The sequence below is a fragment of the Vombatus ursinus genome, unplaced genomic scaffold (genome assembly GCF_900497805.2).
Source record: "Vombatus ursinus unplaced genomic scaffold, bare-nosed wombat genome assembly UNPS02014818.1, whole genome shotgun sequence".
In the NCBI taxonomy this organism is placed as follows: Eukaryota; Metazoa; Chordata; class Mammalia; order Diprotodontia; family Vombatidae; genus Vombatus; species Vombatus ursinus.
In genome coordinates this window covers 43,227,022-43,235,007 of record NW_020954596.1, presented here as the reverse complement: position 1 = coordinate 43,235,007, position 7,986 = coordinate 43,227,022, and positions in this window count along the sequence as shown.

Sequence of the window (7,986 nt, the reverse complement as noted above, 5' to 3'; positions counted from 1 at the left end):
TTCCTTCCTTCCTTCCTTCCTTCCTTCCTTCCTTCCTTCCTTCCTTCTTTCCTTCCTTCCTTCTTCTATTCTAGTGGTATATTTTGTTTTTATTCTTAGAGATAATAGCAAGGCACTGGAGTTTATTGCATGGGAGGATGACATGATGGAGCCTACATTTTAGGAAAATCACTTTCAAGGCTGAATGGAGAATGGATTGAAATAGGGAGAGACTTGAGGCAGACAGACCCACCAGCAGGCATGATGGAGCCTGCTTCAGAGTGGTGTCAATGTCAGAGAAGAGAAATAAACATATTTGAGGGACAATGCAAAGGTGAAATTGACAGGTCTTGGCAGCAACTTGGATACGGGGGAAGTGAGAGATAGTGAGGGATACAAGATGATACCTAGACTGTGAGCCTGAGGAATGGTAGGATGGTGTTGCTCCCTACATAGGTGCTAAAGGTATAAATATACATTTCTCAAAGGAGAATTTATAAACTATTAACCACTATATGAAAGTATACTCTACAGATATAAGAATAAAATAAATATAAATAAAAACAACTCTGAGGTTTCACATCATTCAAGAAAAGTAGAAAATTTAACATAATATGAGAAGTCAAAGTTCAAGAAACTGTAGAAAGATCAGCACTTTAATGTGTTGTTGGTGGAGTTGTGCATCATTACAACCATTTGGGAAAGCAATATAGAATTATGCAGGTAGAGAAGCTAAAACATCCATACCCTCTGATCCAGAGTTTCCTTTGGCAGACATGTACTCCATGGAGATCAAAAATAAAAATAAAAGCCTCATATATGCCAAAATGTTTATGGCAGTACATTTTATAGCTGTAATGAAATAGAAAAAAAAATGAAAAAGTTATGGTGCATAAAAATAATAGAATGTTCCAATGCTGTCAGGAATGTTGCTTATAGAGAAGCATAAAAAGACCTTTATGAGCTGATGTAAAGTGCAGTAAGCAAAACCAGGAAGACAATGTACACAATTACTGGGGGAAAATGTAAGGAAAGAACAATAACAAAATAATTAAAATGAATCCTTTAAAATGAAAAATATAATAAAATATATAATAATTAAAATTTAAAATTAACCACCAAAGGGAAAAAAAATAGATGTGTGAAAATACCTCTTCTGATTTTTTGCAGAGGTAAGAAATAACAAAGAGGGGCAGCTAGGTGGCACAGTGGATAGACCACCCACCTTGAAGTCAGGAGGACCCCAGTTCAAATTCAGCCTCAGACACTTGATACTTACTAACTGTGTGTTCCTGGGAGAGTCACTTAATCCACTGCCCAGCAAAAAACAAACAAACAAACAACAAACAAAAAAAGAAATAATGAATGAGGAACATATAATTTAGCATTAGATCCTGGGCAAGTCACTTAATCCCATTGCCTAGCAAAAAACAAACAAACAAAAAAAGAAATCACAAATGAGGAACATAAAATACAGCTTTAGATTTTTTCAATATGTTGATTAGTTTTGCTGAACCTTTTCCCTCTCCTTTTTTTTTCTCTTTATCATAAGAGATGGCTTTCTGTGAGTGGATAGGAGGAGGCAAATGTATTAAATACAAAATATAATATATTTTGTTGTTAAAAGAGATCAGTGGGAAAATATGGGCTTAAACATATTTTTCAGTATTTCTTCTCTTGATAGAATGTAGCAATAACTCTCATGTTATAAATTTTCATTTTTTTAAAAAAATGGATTAAATATTTCATATTTCTCTAAGGAATAAAACACCTTAAATTTAATAATATTTTGTGCCTTGTGCTTAGTTGATATTTTTTCCCCCACGGGTCTTTCAGGAAAAAAAAGGTTGCACTGCACTAATTTAAAAGACTGCTGCTATTTAAAGGGATATCTGCTTTGTCAACTGACAAGGGGATTTTTCTAACATATACATCTGACCATCATGTATCATCTTCTCCACCAGTCACCCAAAGTTGCTCAGTGAGCACCAGTGTCTCCTGATTGCAAGAGGAACAAATATAAGCTTTATTTGTCATTTAAGTTTTTCATAACCTGGCCCCTTCCTATGTTTCCGAACTTCTTATGCATATTCCCTTCTATTTAATATATTATACAGCTATGTCATCCTTCTTCCTTTTCCTCAAACAATACATTCTATCTCCATCTTCATGATTTTACATTGGTTGCCCCTCACTGATGGAATTACTCTGCCAACTTAGGTCCACTTTCCCCAACATTCTTTAAGTCTCAGCCGGTGCACAAGTTTGTAATCCCTGCTACTTGGGAGGCTGAGGCTGATGGGTTTTTTGAACTCAGGAGTTCTGAGCTTTGGCAGGCTGGGATCAGGTATCTGTATTGAGTTCTGCAATAATATCATAAACTCACTACAGGTGGGGACCACTGGACTGCCTAAGGTGTGGTGAACTAGGCCAAAAATGGAACAATTCAAATCCTAATTAGAGTAGGACCAGCCCATTGGTAGCCCCTATTCTTCCAGCCTGGCAGAGATAGGAAGATCCAGACTTTAAAAAAACAAAAATAAAAAAAAAAGTCACCCTGTGCAGGAGGTATTTCCGGACTCTCTCCTCCCCAAGTGGTTCTCCTTTCACATTATCTTCCATCTTCACTTCCCTTCTTGGAGATAGTGATTTTCACAGTTTAATGCAACTTTTAAAATAAAATTGAATAATATGTAAAAAAAAATACTGTTTAAATGATGAAGTTTCAGGATGATCTGAGGCTGTTCACAAAGCATACTGAGGATAATAAATGTGATTTTTTTTGTGTACTTGTTTTTGATTTTTAAAGCTACATTCTAGAAAATAGAAAGATCAATGAGGGGCAGCTAGGTGGTACAGTGGATAGAGCACTAGCCCTGGAGTCAGGAAGACCTGAGTTCAAATCCATACTTCAGACACATGATACTTACTTAGCTGTGTGACCCTAGGCAAGTCACTTAACCCCGGTTGCCTCACCAGAAAAAATAAAAAAAAAGATAGGTGAGGAAAAAGGATCATTCCTCAAGGCAGGGTTATAACAGCAGACATCAGAGAAGAAAGGGCTTAACAAATTTTGTCTTATTTCATTTTTTTTTCAGCAAAGAAGGATGATCTTTACCCTTCACAAAGTACAAAACAAACATCTCAAATAGAAAAGTGAAACCCAGTATAAATAAAGAAATGGTCGAAGGGCACAAGAACTTTCACATATGATTTCTTAGCCAATACTGATAATTTTTGAAAGATCATGAAGAACTAGGGAATTGGCACTGGAGAAGGACCAATATCATTCTATTTTTTCTTGGGAGGCAAGAGCATGGAGTCTCCAAAATATAGATCAGTGGATTTCACTTCTATTCCTGGCAAAATTCAAGAATAAGTGATTGTTAGTGAACTTCTAGAAACTTCTAGAACGTCTAGGCACAGAGTCATCAAGAATACATCATGACAGATTAACCTCTCTTATTGGGGAGAGGCAGGCTTATTAGCCAGTTTTAACAGAGGCATGCTCCAGATTCAGTTTTACTTATGTTTTAGTAAGACCTGAGACCAAATCTTTTATCCTATTCTTGTGAACAAGATAGAGAGGTGTAGGTTAGACAATAGTAGAGTAAGGTGGGTTTAGAATTGGTTGAAGGGCCAAATTCAGAGAGAAAGATTAATGTGGGTCACCTAAAAAGGAAGCCAGTAGCAGAGTTCCACAAGGCTCTGTGCCTGTGTTGGTGCTATTTAACATTTGTCTTAATGACTTGGCTAAATTTACTGATGATGTCTTCCAAATTTGCAGGTGACAAAAGTTAGACAGGCTAGTAAACATGTTAGATGATGGACAGGATCACAGAAGGTCTCTATGTTCTAGAATGCTGATTTTTTTTTAAAGAAAAAATTAAGAAAGATTAATATACTATTTTATGTCAAGCAACAACTTTAAAACAATGTATCAAATTTGGTTATATAGTAATTCAACTTGGAAAAGATGTGAAGGTTTCATGGATTCTTAGCTAAATGTGAGTCAAGTGATTTATACAGTAGTTAAAAAAAATGAAATGTTAGTATGCTACTATAAGAGAAATAGTATCCAGAAAAAAAAGAAAAAGAAGATAGTCCCATGATATTCTGCTCCAGTGAGACTACATTTGTTTTAACTAAAATTCAGTTCTCAATATTTGAGAAAATCATTGACTATCAGGAGAGTATCCAAAAGATGTTGACAGATTTTGAAGTTAAGCAATAAAATGATGATTTGAAACAACTGAGGTTGGGCACATGACTTGGCAATAGATGAGATATGAGGTAGAGGAAGTGGAAAGAGAGTGGCAAAATTATGGTGTTGCCTAGGGGCAGCTAGGTGGCATGGAGGATAGAGTGCTGAGCCTGGAGTCAAAAGAAGACTGATTTTTCTGAGTTCAAATCCTACCTGAGGCATTTACTAGCTGTGTTACTCTGGCCAAATCACTTGACCCTGTTTGTTTCAGTTTCCTTGTCTGTAAGATGAGGTGGAGAAGGAAATGGCAAGCCACTCCAGTATCTTTCCCAAGAAAACTCCACATGATCATAAAGAGTCAGACATGCCTGAACAACAGCAACAAACAGGTTGCAAATGTGGGTGTCTCAGATGATGGTGACATCTACATAGTAATCAAGAATTTCAGAAGCAGGGAAGGTTTTGGGAAAAGATAATGAATTCAGTTTTGGATGACCCCTTTCTCATCTTCTGATACATTAATCACTCTGCTATAAGCCTTCAACCCTGACAGCTGACACTATTGCAAAAGTCTCTTAGTTGGCATCTCTCCCCAGAGCATCCATCCTCCACTTAGCTGTCAAGGTAATCTTCCTAAAGCAAAGGTCTGACTGTGTTGCTCCTCTTCCCCATTCAATAAATTTCAGTGGCTCCCTATCACCTCTAAGTCTAAGTATAAAATCCTCTGGCATTCCAGCTACCTCCCTCCTACCTTTCAAGTCTTCTTACACCTTATTCACCCCCATGTATTCTTTGATCCATTAATACTGGTCTTCTAGATGTTGCTTAAACAAAACAGTCTATCTCCTAACTCTGAGATTCCAGTCATTTCTACTGACTTTCCCTCATGCCTGGAATATGTTGCCTCTTCAGCTTTGCTTTCTGGATTCTCTGGTTTCCCTCAAGTCCCAGAGAAAATCCCCATCTTTTAATAAAAGTGTTCCCTGATCACCCTTTATGCTAATTCCTTTCCTCAGCTGATTAATTCTAATTCATCTTATCTAGAACTCATTTGTACATAATTGTGAGTTGTGTCCTCTTTAGATTGTGAGAACATTGACAGCAGGGACTGCCTTTTGCCTTTCTTTGCATCCCCCAGTGCTTAGCCCAGTGCCTGGAACATAGTAGATGCTTAGTAAATACTTATTGACTGAATAACTGGCTGAAGAACAGGAGGGAAAAAGGAAGTATATTCTTCCCCCTCCTCATCTCTAGAGGGCAGAACTAGTTAAAAGGGGATAAAATTCAGCTTGATATAAAGCAACTCTTTCTAACAACAAGAGCTATTTGGAATGGTCTTCCTCAGGGAGTTGCTGGTTCACTCTTACTGCTAGCTTTTTAGTAAAGAATGGATGACAATTTCTTGTTGTTCATTCATTTCAGCTGTGTCCTCATTTTTTGTGACCTCATTTGGTGTTTTTTTTGGCAAAGACACGGAATGGTTTGCCATTTCTATTTCAAGCTCATTTTACAGATGAGGAAATTGAAGAAATCAGGATTAAGTGACTTGCCCAGGGTCACACATTTAACATGTGTCTGAGGCTAGTTTTGAACTCAGGAAAATGAGTTTTCCTGACTCCAGGCCAGGTAATCTATCCACTATGCCACCTACAATTTTTGTAAGCATATTCCAAAGAGGATTCTTAGTTTAATTCTGTGATGCAATCTTTGGTTGCAATTTTTTATTTTATACTTACAAGTCCAAATATCATTCTTGGTAGGTATGGGTTTTACTTCAAAGTCTCTTGTGTGTTTTCCCATTCAGATACCCTGTGAATTTGGGCTCTTCTCCCCACAATGAAGGGAGAAGATTCTTCAGAATCTTCCTAAGACAATTCAAATTGAAGCAATTCAGTTTCCTGGCATTTTGCTCGTATACTGTCCAGGTTTCAGAGGCATACCACAGTAAGGTCAGCCCAACAGCTCTGTTGTACATCAGTTTGGTAGGCAGCCTAATACCTCTTCTCTCCCACATTTTCCTTCTGGGCTAGCTCTGGCAATGTCTGTATCAACTTCATCATCTAGGTGAACATCCCTGGAAAGTATGCCATCAAGGTAAGTGAACGGATCTATAGCATTTAAAATTTCTCCATTTGCTGTAACCAATGGTTCCATGCATGAGTGATGTGGTACTGGCTGGGAGAAACTGTCTTCTTGGGGTTAATTGTTAGGCCAAAATTCTCACAAGTTGCAGAGAATCCATCCATACTTTGCTGCATCTCAGCCTCAGAGGTTGCATTGAGTGCACAATCATCTGAGAACAAAAATTGACCCACCAACTCTTTCTCAACGTTAGTCTTAGCTTATAGTCCTTTAAGTTTGATAATTTATCTTCAGTGTGTCAGCTGACCTTGACACCATTTTTGTCCTTATTGAAGGCATCCAACAACATCTCTGAAAACATACTTAAAAGCATAAGAGTGAGCACACAGCTTTTCTTTGTTCTAGTAGCAACTGGGAAAGTGTGAAATCATTGTCCATTACTTAGAACCTGTGAAAGCATGCTATTGTGAAACTACTACTTCCAATCTAGTACACATTTCTAGTTGGGTTCTCTTTTTCTAGAACCTATTTTTGCTTCTCACTTATCCCTAAATTTTGGAAGCAAAATATCCTGTACCTCAAGTCCTGTCCTGTTAAAAAGAGGAACTTCTTCCTAAATCAAATCTCATGCCATTGATACTTACTTTTCTGACTAGAGCTGAATGAGAGTGGAATGAGTTACTCACCAATTTCAAACAGAAGTTTCTTGCAACATTTGGTTAAAACATTGCTAAGAATGTCCATACAGAAATGTCTTAATTTTCACCCCCCCCATTCCCACTTCTATCTCACTTTCTCACAATGACAGGTTGCTAATACCCATCACCTCTCTCATCACAATCAATTATATGACTAGTTTCTAAAACTCTCAGGTCTTCCAAAGAGAAGGAAAAGAATTTCTTAATATTGGAAATGTTAACATCAAACAAAGAAAAAAACAAGGTACCATTCACTATCACATATACATGTAACAGCAAATTATATTGATATAGCATTATGATCAGGTATAAGACTAAAATCAAAAATATATTTTCCGACACCATATATTCTATCTCTATGACTTTGCCCATCTCCTATGCTTGGAATGCATTTTCTCCTTACATTTTTCTCATAGTCATTCTCTTCCTTTAATATGAAGCTTAGGCACCATATTCTGCATGAAGCCTTTCCTGACCTCTACCTCCAACTACTACTTCTCTTCCTCTCCAATGACTTTGGTTTTTTGACAACTTTGTACATTTTAAAATTTATTTTGTATTACATGTTATATATTTATATGGGTACTTGTTTGTCCTTTACAATGTAACCTCTTTATGAGTAGGGATTGTTTTATTCTTTTTTTTGTATCCTTGGTGCCTTGCACAGTGACTTGTACAAAGTAGGGGCTCAATAAATGTTTGTTGATTGATTTTCCATCCTAGAAATTCTCTGATGCTTCTCCATTTGAAGTTATTAACAGATATTCTATATCTATGTGCTTATCAAAATTATCAGTAGTAATAATCTTGAAAGTATGATGTTCAAATGCACATTATACTAGCCCCAACTCTTAAAAAAGTATTTATATACACCTAGGAAGATCCTCAATTTCTCTTCTACCCTAGTACCCTCTTTCTGAAGGGAAAAGAGTGACTAGTCTTATGACTACATCTTCTACTCCATAACAGCAAGGAATTAATATCTCCCTTGGAGAAGGGCGAACAAAAGATACTCTAGAGTTA